The following is a 12,622-nucleotide window of genomic DNA, read 5'->3' as shown; positions in this document are numbered from 1 at the left end:
TTTCTGAACTAGAGTCAAGAACTCTGAGTTTTAGTCCAGGCATCTGCCACTGAATTGCTGTGGCAGACCTCTGGCACATTAGGGCACTGCTGAAGTCAGTGAGAGGTTTTCTGTTGATTCAGCAATTTGCTGATTATGTACCATTTTCCCTCTCTGCACAGCTGGAGATAATACTTTTCTAATTAAAAATGTGCCCAGGGAAATTCATGTCTGAACTTGAATTTCAGATTGCAAAGAATCGCCTTAAAAAATAGTGGCACTTCAGGGGTGTGTGCTGAGTGCATGTTTGTCAGTCAGCCGTGCACTTTGATTTTGTATAGAGAGAATGTCTGCATTTAGAGTTTTAATCACCATTGTCAAATTGCCTTTTCATAGGACTAACACTGGGTATTTTAATGGGAAGTAAGGAAACGCTACTGTTCTGCCATAGAAAAATAAGAGAATCATCCTTATCTTGTACACTATATCAAGAACGGTTAATCTGATAAAGAGGAAGTGTAAACTGTTAACAAACAATTTAGAAGACAGGTGGGTTGGGCTGGGCTTCAGGTACAAAATTGCAGTTTTTGATCATTTCAAGGCCATGTTCAAGGAGCATCCTGAGACATAGCCTAAATTGCAAAAGAATGAAACATCTAAATAAATGATTGTTACTTTGGACTTTTTGTAATCTATGAATTCACCTGGCACCTTCTCATCTTTGCAGACTTTCATGTTGAAGTATTTCAACTCTACTTCATTAGCTATCCCTGTAGCCCCAGTCATCCCTCTAAAACAAAATTCTGTTCTTCAACTTCAGTATGTATCCATGTCTACATACTAGTCCATCAGTCTAGACAAGCTAATGCACAAATAAATAAATGTATACACAAAGCTAAGTGAATAACCCCTGTGGCAGTCCTGGTGTCTTAACTTTTCATATTGCTGAAAAATGCTTTGAACTTGTCAGGTAATCAATGTTTTTTAAAGGTCAATTTCCTTGTTAGCAAAATGATGATGTAGTGAAGGTTATTGATTTAATTTTGCTCCCTTCTTACAGTAAGAGGTACACAGTAAATCCACAATGTGATGCAAATATTTATATTAGCATAAAAATATAACAGAAAACACAATTTTCAGTGGGCTTTGTCTAGGCAAAGTTTTTAAGGCAATCTCCACATATACTTGATGTATTCTCAGCGGACTGCAGATGTCAAATGAATAATTAGATCAGACACTGTTGACATTGAAAATCTTCCCCCAGCTGTTATGACCATTAAAAAGGTTCTGTAGGGTTAAATTATAATCTTTTCTTAAGTTACATATGTATTTGCTGAAGGTCTTGTGTCAGCTAATGCAGCTACGTACTTTGCTCAGCATCTTGCTGTTTAAGATTGTAAAATGCTGAGTCTAAGGCTTTGTTTCCAGACACTTAATTCTGGTACCTAATACAAATAGGTGTGTGGAAACACCTGTTTTTCCAGCATGCAGGTCCACCTGGGTAGTCTTTTCAAAAGCTTCTTCAAATTTACACAGTGCCAAAAGTATCCATTGGTTAACGACTAATCATCCTATAATGTTATTTAAATGACTCAGTTCTTTCTTCAGTGGAGGTCAATATAGGGAGATCTCCACATGGACTCGTCTGGATGCAGCTCTGAAGTGAACTGTAGCTGGAAAGCCTGTGTTTGCATTTATGCTCTATCATGTGCCCAGAGGTGCCCAGCCCCTTTAGTTCATCCGCAGAGCTGCCCCATCTTGGCATAAGATCATCATCTGCCCTGGACTAAAATCCACTTGGCATACTGTTGATCAGGGAGCTACCAAGTTACAGAGATTGTCATGTGCATGCCCATCACACATCCATACCTTTCATTTTACTAATTGAACCAGTGTCTGCTTCCTGCCAAAAGCTTTGGGGAAATGCTTTACTAATCATTTTATCTCACAGACTGTGTGTCTGTATCTTTCATGGGTTTCACTGAATGTTTATTTACATCAGCTTCCAAGTACGTTTAACAGATTTACTGGTCTGGCAAAAGCAGATGTGCACAACATTGAAATGGGTCTGAGAGGAAGCAACCCTGTATCTCTTTTATTGGGGGTGAGGGGAATGAAAAAAGGTTCTCAGAAGGGCAGTAACAGGGCAGATTAGGAACCTTATGTTTGGGACAGTAAAAACTACTGGATTTTCCTTTTTTTTTTTTCCTTTCTTTTTTTTTTTTTGCTCTTACTCAACTTTTAAGAACAAGAATAAAGTATACTATAACATTTCAAGGAGAAAAACTCCTGGAGAAGGACTAGATACTATTCTGTGCTGTAGAACCAGCAGCAGCTGGTGCATAAGCAGAAGAAAAGCAAACGAAAAGAGCTAAGAGCTGTTGTAGACCAGCCACCACTCCTAGACAAGGTTACCTGAGCCAAAAGCTGTCACTCGTTATGTCCATAGCAAATGTTCAAACTAACTCTGTGAGCAAAGTAGGAAATATAGGGTGAAGGAATACTACAAAAATGTTGAGTAGCTCTGGGATTCCTAATGCTTCTCGCCACATTGCCAGTAAGTAGAGCTAGTTTTGTATTATGCAGGACAAAATTCATTTGTACACTTTGAAATATCGTGGGTTACATGAGTTAGCTGGAGGTTGAGTGAAAACATGGTGTGGTATATTGTAAGGGAAAATATAGCGTGTGTATGTTTTCATGTACGTAAACACAATATTTTTCCCATATGCATTCTGTATGAAGTGCTGCCTGCCTTACATAATTGCAAACACGGATTGCTGCTTTAAATGGACAAACAGAAGCTACATGTAAATATTTTTTCTGATTAAGTCCCTGTGCTTATAACCCCTTTACCTACTCCCAGCCAATCTGGGAAATTGAATTCTAATCAGGTAACAGGTACATGCTCAGGTTTATAGAGTGCAAATTTGTCAATAGTTCAGTGCAACACTTGCTAAGGACAAAAATAAGTTTAATTGTTTACCATCTCTAAACTATGTTCAGAACATATCTTGTAACACATAAATAAAGTATACAGCTGCTGAGGCTGCAGCTTAGCTGTAGGTATGGCCGTTGCATCACTGCTCTAGACCCGCAATCACAGTGACTATAAATATGTTTTTTGCACTTGGAATATTTATTTTACCCCTGGGATAAAATGGGGATTATTTTGTGGGGTGTATACCTTCTCTTTCTTGGTCTGCACAGGGCACAGTCCTGCCACATACCATTGCTGAGAGACTGTTCAATCATTAGACTTGTGTTACATCCAGGCATGCTTTATCAATAACAATAATGAAGCAGAGGCATGATCTGTGTTCAAGGTGACTCAAACAGAACTGCAGCCACCTCATCTACCAGACCCTTTATGTATCATGCAGTATGTAGTGCCCAGGGGGTAAAATGGTAGTTGGTGTAAAGCAGCTCATCCAATCTCCACTTGAGGTATGAAAAGAGACGATGGCCTGTAGTCAAGTCAGAGAGGCAGGCAGTTTTAGTTCCTGGCTCCAAAAGCTTGTTTTAGAAACCCAGAGTCCACATGGTGATATTAAATATTGTGTAAAAAAGCACAGTGCAAGCAGAGTGATCCACAGCACTGTATGAGCATGGGGAATATCTCAGGGAGTTATTCCCACTGACCACTCTCATGGGACATGTAGATCTCAAGTAATTTTCTGTGAAGGCTCCTTTCCCTTGCTTGCAGCAATTCAAGCTAGTAGGCGAGCTGTCCAAAAGATCATTTGATGTTGGATGTTTGTGCATTGAATGCTATATGCCAATGACTTGACTTCAGTATAAGGCCACACGTCTGTCACATTCAGGCAATTAGTCTAAGCACTCACTGCTTGGACCTAAAATTGATAAAGTTCTATAATGCAGGGTGTGTTGTGGAACCTACCAGTGAAACATGCCTAGGTTTTCCTGTTTGGGACATTTTTTCCTTCAGAGGTTGGCTTTATTCTTTTAAAATCTCTGAGGAATTCAGTGTTGCTTGAATAAAGTCATACAGGAAAATCTGGAAGTCCTTCTAGTACGTACTGTGGTTGTTGTTCTGGCCTGTCTAACAGCACAGATCAGAGCACTGCTCGTGGACCACTCCTGGTCAGGATCTCCCCAGTGTTCCTGCAGAGCTGCTCTGGGGGCAGCACTAGGCCACCTGCCCAAAGCCATCCATCTGCCAGGTGCTGCCCCTCTCTTTGTCCCTTTGCTATGATGTGACAGTGCACAGCACCCCATGCCTTCCTGAACCTGCATCACAAGCCCACAGAATTGCAGCCACTGGAAACTAGCTCTGAGATATACATACTGGTAAAATAAGTTTGTTTAATCCCCTTCATCTCTGTGATTTTCCTCTCTGAGCATGTTTCAAAGGAATTTTAATCTTCTTTCATGTAGGCCGGAGAAAACATGGGGGCTGGAAGCTTGTGCGCACCTAGCAGAGTAGTTAGCACGCTTGGCATTCACGTACTGCCCTAAGTAACTGTCAAGCGTAGCCAAAGAGACAAGTCCTCTGGATCACTTGTGTCCCTCAAAAAGTGTTGAAATATCAGACTGAAATCCTTAGCCACCCTTGCTAGTTAGCATTCTCCTTCAACAGAGAGCAAAAGGTTTATTCAACTCTGGATGATTTCTTTACTTTACTTTTCCACATGCAATCCAAAAGATTCCTGCTGACCTCAGCATTAGACTTCTCTTCACTATTGCCTATTGCTTTACACTGACGATTTCCTCTGAGCTTGACATCATTAGATATTGGGCTCCTGTGAAGGGGAAGAAGCAAATTCGAGATTCTTCATTAAAGATGATAATCTGCAGTAGGTATTTTTTTTTTTTAATGATGAAAGTAGCATGGCCTAAGATGGGGAAAAAAACAAAACAAACAAACAAAAAAAAAACACAACAGCAAATAGCACCACCCCACGAGTATTATCTGGGGAATATATGACTACAGACAGAATTGTAGATCTTTTCTTTATTAGCATCATCTTGATGAGTCTATTGAAGTTCCTCCGCAAAGTACAAAGAGTCACATAAAAAGAACACGTTATTTTTACTCCTTCTTTGTACCATTATGTGAGGAAGGCTGTAAATAGCAGAAGTGTGTAATCGCTAGTCACACTCCTTTCTGTTGCGTAATTATTATTTTTTTTTTAACCCAGTGTTGGCATGCAGAAATTGGGAAAAAACTCAACTTGTGAAAACCCAGAGCTATACACGCATCATTAGCTATCCACACACACACTTTTATAAGCCAGATTTCCTTTGGCTGTCCCTTTTGGCCAACTTCCCAGTCCCCCCAAAAAACTGTAGAGGCAAGGGAGCAGAGGGCCTGTTTCTGCCCTTCGCATTCACCGGCCCCTCATCTGCTTCCCAAGGGGACCCTGCCCCAATGGCCAGACACATACCACCACAGTTAGTTTGGCCTAGGAATAAACAGCTCCAGAAATCTGGAGCAGTGTCGTGTTTTGTGTTAAACAAGGTTCATGCATCTGGCATGGACAGGTCTTGGCTGCTCAGTTTTGGAACAAAACTTCACTGTAAAAATTTGAAAAAAAAAAAAAAGCATGTCCTTGACTGAAGATAAACAAACCTGGCAAAACAAATTTAATCCTTTTACAATGTAAATATTAAATGAAACTTTCATTTTAACTGCACTGTTGGTTCTGTTGCCCTTTGGCTGGGATACCTCCCCTCTCTCCTCTGCTGTTGGGCAGCACTGCTGGGGTGGAAACCCATCCCTCCCAGAGCACAGGGAGCACAATGCTCGAGGTGGGAAGAAGCTGACATTGCTGGAGTCTTCTCTCTGAGTACCAGGACACATGCTAAGAGAAAGGCATCCAAACCAGACCGTGAGGGAGAATCTGCTTCTGTTTGAATGTCAAGCAGAGGCTGCAGTCTTACCAGATGTTCTGAAATGCAGCTGAGCCTGGCTGCCAGGCAGCTCTTACCATGTCTTTTAACCACCTCTTTGGCCCCAGATTCATAGCAACATTACAAAAGATGTCAACTTGTCTGGCTGCTCTAGAATCACTAGTAAAAAAGCAAAAGAGAAAGAAAAAAAAAGTAAGAAGAAGGAAAAAATGGTAAGAAAAAGGGAAAAAAAAAAACACAGACTGAGATGTAAAGAGGTAGGCACCTCTTTACACTTATCTATCAATTTTTGTGGCATTGAAGAAGATAGCTGAAGCTAGGAGAGGGCTGAGGTGGGCTAGTACTCTCTGTTGGATGTAGGGTGCCTCTCAAAGACAGGACGATGAAGGCTAGTGGCTCTGGGTAGGGACTGCTGCTGCAGGATAATGCTTTCCTGCTCCTTTCTCCTGGCATCCCTGTGACACCGTGCATCCCCCAGAAGGTGAGAGAAGTGTTGTTTGTATCCTCCAGTTAAGTGTAATTTCTGGTACAGCAATTTTAGCCCACAGGTCTCTTCGTCCACCTTCCTCCTGCTTACAGTGTATGACCTTAACACTAGTCCATGGATATATTTGTTTGGATAAATCCTGTGTTTCCTGATTTTTATAAACAATTTTATTTGCCCAGCAGAGCTGGACTTTGGGCACATTGAAAGTCAGGTGGCTGCATAACAGTGCTGAAAGGCACAATATAACCTGCACCTGGGAAACCTGCTCCGCCTGCTGAGGGACCTTTTCTCCTCTCTGCCAAAGAGAGGCATTTTAAGTCACCCTGGCTTTCTGTCCTCAATGTGCAATTCTGTTGCTAAGTGGCAACCAAAGCAGATTATCGGATCACAGATTAACAGAAACCTCTATTCAGTTCTCTTGTGTAATTATACATTTCATTTACTCACTTGAGAAATGATTTTTAGGTTCTGCACTCCTACCCCACCCTCATCCCTACAGAAATCTGTTGTTCTTGGGGACTGGCCCAGATCCTAAGCAGCCTCAGAGCCCAAGCATGGCTCAGCCTGCTGGGGTATATGGAGGATCTCTGCTCCTGTCAGGTCTCAGAAACTAAGGTCCTACCCTAGTCCTTCTGAATGGTTTATTTCAGGAAAAAATGGGAATGAGTGAGTAAAATGGTTTAGAGAACTCAGGTCTTTCAGAGGTCTCCCACTTTCTTCCATTGTCTAGAGATTCCCCATTTCTATTTCACTTTTCCCAGCCAACACAGTTCCACTCTCTCAAGCAAATGTGGTCAAGCAACTTCAGAGTGTGGAGGAGGAAACAAAGCCAAGTGACTGAGCTATTTACTTAACGTTATGGGTGAACCTCTGGCAGAAATTGCTTAGAGGGGGCTTTGAGAGAGAACCAGTGAAAGGTGCATGGAAAAATCAGGAAAACAGTGCAGCTGGACAGTATTGGTGATGCAGACAGAAAGGGAGGCTGGGGAGGAGATTTAATTTGTCAGGTGGGAGGGTGGGGGTCATGCACAGCACTTGCATTCACAGAAGTTTGAGGAGCAAAGGCCTCTTCATGTAGGAGAGAGTCAAAAATTGGTTTAGATTATTTTAAGTGGAAAAGCTGCAAAGAGGAGAACAGTGTGAGGAAGAGGAGAGAAAAATGGGCAGAGCTGTGCACAGACCCATCCTTGGGACTAAGGAGGAGGAAAAAACAGGAGCCAAACATTTAATGAAAGCAGGGGAGAGGAGAATGGCTTGGCTAAAATGGAAGTAAAATGTAGGATTGACATGGACGAATGGTGAGAAACAGGAGCTGCAAAAACAATGGAGGGGAAGGATGAAAAATGGGTGGAAGGAGAAAGGTAAAGAAGATACCCTTTCAGGAGGTGGTGTAGGTAGTGTCACACAAATAAACAGAGAAACAGGATGTAGCAATCTATAAAAAAGCAGTTCTGAGGGCAGTCCAATATACATGTTTTCCAGGGAGACAGGCATTTTCTGTGTCCTTATGCTCAAGCCTCCCAGGGAAATGGGAACTCAAGAAATACCAAAGCTGATGAAATCTTTTCCAAGGCAGTCTCTGTGTTTTAAGCTGTAGCTGACATTCAGCATGTGTGCTGCTCATGTGCCTGCTCAAGGCCTAGTCCTTTATAGACATCCTGCTTTATGGAGCACCTTGCAAAGGAGGCACTGTGTGTGTGAAATTTTTAGAGTGAGTGAAAACACCTTTCCTGTCCGTCCTTCCGTCCTTCTGTCCTTCCTCAGCAGCTTGTGTAATTCTGCCATCCATCCCACTCTACCTTAGCTTCGCACGTAATTTCTCTTTGGTGGTAATTCAGCTGATCAAGCACAACACAAACATTCACTTTGCAGTTCCTACCCCAGAACAGTTTTTTTTTTTTTTCCAAATATGTTATGGGCCTCCTTCAGACTTGAAGAATCAGTTTTCATTTCTCTTATCAGCAAGCTACAGAAGATGTTGCAGACTCCTAGTAGCTCTCTGCACAGCACCCTAAATGAGGACAGGAGGTACCTCCCTGTCTTCCCTTCTGGTCAGTGTCCCTTCTTGATGTCCACCTCTGATACAGTTTTTTTGGAGGGGCTTTCAGTCTTAATGGATAGAATTGACCTCAGCACAGCAGTGCTAAGGGAGCACTCCAGAAGCAGTGGTCTGGGAGAGCTTGCAACATGGAAATGCTGGAAAGCAAGGAGGAGAGCAGGTGGAGGGACCGGTGAGTACTTCTGAGTGGTGTACAGCCTCTGCTTTTGGCTGCTGCCCATGTGAATAGTCTGGTTTGGGGAGGAAAAAAAAAAAAAAAAAAAAAAAGAAAGCTTTTGTCTATTATCAGGCAGGGCCCTTTATCTCAAGTCATTCTGGAATGAGGAAAAATACCCTGCAAAAAATAGTGCCTTCTCTTTTCACTCTTAGAGACATCCTGCAGTCTTTGTGATTAGTCATCTGCAGTCTGAACTCTGCCTTTGACCAAAGCAGTCAAAATCTAAATTTTTTGGACCCAAGAAATCTAAATGACTAGGACCACTGCAGCCTTGCTGTTTGTCAGCATATCCGGTTCTGACAGGGTGAGCAGTCTGTCCCTGACCTTGTAGTGACACTTCCTTATACTAGATGCTGAGGGAAATACCAAGTGAACCCTGATGAAGCAAACTTAACAGTACCTCCGTGGCATATAGTCTGCTCTCCTCATACAACACTTCCAGTACCAGCGGGGTGGAAGTGATTGGTCACAAAAGAAATAAGCGCTGAGAGGAGAAAAGCAGCTTTGTGTGGAAAACCTACAGAGAAAGGGGTGAAAAAAGTACTGTGTTGCATAGCACATAACAGACCATTCAGGTTCTGAGGAGGGGACTTCCTGTGCTGCTCTGTGTAACTTTTTGCTCTGACCCCTTCTTAGTTTTTGCTGTAAAAACAAAAGCCTGACCACGATAGGTCTCTTGTAAAGGTGTCACTGATAGGTTGTTGCTTTTAAGTCAGGGTGAGAGTTGCACAGAAACCATCATGCAATGACTCCAGATGCTGGGATGTCTCTTTTTTTTCCCTCTGTAGCTTTGCTCATCACCTGTATAAACCCATCATGCTTGTAGTTCTGCCTCAGTATAAAACCATGAAAAGTCAAGAGGAAGAAGAGTGAAGGTAAGGGGGATGGAGAGCTGTCGGAAGAGACTTGCCTCCAACTTTATTTGATGACAAGATTGATAAGAAAATTTACTGCTCCCCCAGAGCTTTTGTTAGCTGCACTTCTATTAATCAGGTTGATTTTTTTTTTTTTTTGCACTTGAGAAAATCTCAGAATTTTTGAAAGAAAAATGCTGTAAATTCATCCTAAGAGATTTGTCCTTTGAGAATAAAAAAGGACTTGGTGTGTTGCTGGAGAATGTTTAAGAGATCAATGACAAAGCTTGGGAAGTCATTCCTCTCTGTTACCGACATGAAACACTAGAACAGAGAGGCTGTATCGCAGTCCGGGACCTTGCTTTTTGGTTTTCCAGCATCACTTTGTGACCTGGGCCATAGCTCTGGTTTGGCTGCTCCTCTCAGCCCCTGCAGTGGCACCAAGCACTGCGGGCCGACAAGCACAGCAGCAGGCTGCCACCTGGTGGGCTGAGCCACCCTGCTGCCTCAGGTTCCTGCTGCTATTTTTTGCTCAGGGAAATAAATGCCTTTTCTCCAAAATTTCTGCCGGGGCAGGCCAGAGCTGGGAAGCGTGCTGGGCTCTGAGCCTGCCTGCAGGCTCCCGAGGGAGCTCCCGGCTGCTGGGGGCTGATGCTGGGTCTGGTGGGCAAAAGCCACGGAAAAGTGCTCTGCACCCTGGTTTCACAGGGGCAGAAAACCAAGCCTGGGGTTCCTTCACAAGTAGTGGCATCTGGGGAACTGCTGAGAGCAGCTGCTCGTGTCTTGTGGCTACAGTGGACGTGTGTGGTGAGCCTTACGTCAGAAAATGCATTTTAACGTATTGGGAAATATTGGCTTTGGGCTTCATAATCCTATTGTCTTCAGGCTTCTTGCGTTTCTATACAGAAGGAAAGATGTTAATGGTTCTGTTTCAAGAAATATATTGAACTGTTGGTGTCTCTAAGGAAGTAGCTGGTCATCCATTGGTAATAAATACAATAAAACAATTCTCTTTCCAATTACACCAGGGAACAGGCCTGGCATTCCTTTATTACCGTGATTCAGAAGCTTATCTGTTGTGTCATCAAGCCAGCCATAAAAACCAGCAATCGCTCTGTCGCCAAGGTGAAAAAAAGAAAAGTAAATGCTGAAGGCATTTTCCCCTTCCCTCTGAAGGCCTGGATTTCTTTCCTAACGCTCCACAAACAAGGGTAATGCACTCAGATAGGTCAGGCTGTCAAACTCCTCTAAACAAAACTGCACAGAGCCTGCTGGACAAGTGGGTGGCACAGGGGAGTATTTCAATTTCTGCTGATCCCTTAATCTGGCTGGAGCACAGCAGGAAAAGGTACATGTGAGAGAGAAACAAAGAGGCTATCTGAGCCGCGAGGCTTTCCAGAGGAGGCTCTCTCTGAAAGGAGCCCTAGTGGCACTAAGTGCTATTATTTGTGGTAGAAATTCCTCCCAGGGCAGCACACATTCCTCAGAGGTTCTCTCTAACATGCAGCAGATGATAATTTCATAAACTCATATTTAGAGGTACATTGAGCACTTTCTCTTCCAGAAATGATTTTTAAAAGAACAGATTCTGTCCTTCTGTGCAATCACAAGTTATGTCATATTGTCCTTTTCCACAAATCCCAAACTTCAGCTGATACAGTAAATCAAATTTTAAGAGCATAAAATCATGTTTACAGCAGAACATCACTACTCTGGAGCTTTCTATTCCAAATTATTATCTTGGCGAAGGTTGCAATTTACTCCTAACACCAAATTCACCTCAAGAATATTTCTATTCCTGTCACATCCTTCAAAGGTATTCTGTTTTGTCATATAGCAAAATACTCCTCAGTGAAAAACTTGAACACTATACCGGGAAAATATTTAAAGACATGGTAGGACAGCACCATGTTCTGCCTTTCCTTTAGTATTTGGCACTCTGGCATTGCCAGCCTGCACTAGGAAATTTCCAGTGAGATTTGAAAGGAGGGAATCACAATAAAATGGTGAGATCTTTGGTAGGTTATACACTGAAACATCCCTTATAGGTGTGTTAGTGGGGGCATTTCATGCTTTATCTATTTAGTTGGGTTTTTATTTATTTTAGCAGAATGTTTACTTAAAAAAATCCTTTAAAAGAGTTCCTTAATCATTGGAGAACTAACTGTATTTCTCTGGTGTCCCGGAAAAAACTGAGGCCAGTATTTCTGTGGCTGCCTTCTCAACACCTAATATCACGGATTTTATGCTCAACAGGTGCAAGGTACTTGCGTCTTTTAATTTTAAACCATTTTGCAAGATTTTTATTGGATTTAAAAGGAGGAGGAGGACATAACTGGAGAGAGTGAGGATTTAAAGGCATATGAGAGGTTTTTAAAAAGATTCTGAATGTCTCACCAGTCTTACCATTAGTATTTGAACTAATTATTTTATGGAGTAACATGAACAGAGTGAGCCAGAAAATTTAGCAGCGTATATAATGCTGGTTGCTTCTATTCAAATCATAAGGGAAATTTTCATGTGAGGGAAGAACACCTGTGTTCAGTTCAACTCCATCTTCCCTTTCTTTGACAAGAACCTCCTAAGAGCTTTAAGCTTGCTGTAAGGTCACTCTGCTTGGATGCTAGTGTGTGAAACACATGTGGTTCATGTAGCATCAAATACTTAAGTGCTCATTAATTCAAAGAACAGGAGTGTGAGAACAATCCTCTGCCCCTTGGTTAGGACACGTCCTTGAGATCTGCTCCAGCTTTTCGCCTGCGTTAGTCTCTGTTTCATGTGCCCCAGCTGACAGATGTTTGAGCACAGTGAGCTCAGTGAGAGATGCCACTAGCACTAGCTATTAGCATGGTTTCTAAGCTGGAAAGAGGTGGGTAAGGGGACCACCAGAATCCTAGCCACCTGACACAGATTAATTTGCATGTTTGCTTTAAGAGATGCCTGAAAAAGTACAAACAGAAATCCGAACGGATATAGTTTTGTTTGTGTCAGAGAAAAGTATTTTATTCCTCTTAGACAGAATATGAGGAGGAGAAGTAGTTCCTCTCTAGTTTACCAGGAATACAGAAAATCAAATATTTGTATGGATCCGTAATTCAGCTCGCCCACATCTTGTTCACAGGAACAAGACAAAGGCAGGATGGATTACAAGA

This window comes from Anser brachyrhynchus, assembly GCF_964034855.1.
Source record: "Anser brachyrhynchus genome assembly, chromosome: 2".
In the NCBI taxonomy this organism is placed as follows: Eukaryota; Metazoa; Chordata; class Aves; order Anseriformes; family Anatidae; genus Anser; species Anser brachyrhynchus.
This window is presented reverse-complemented; position numbering follows the sequence as displayed.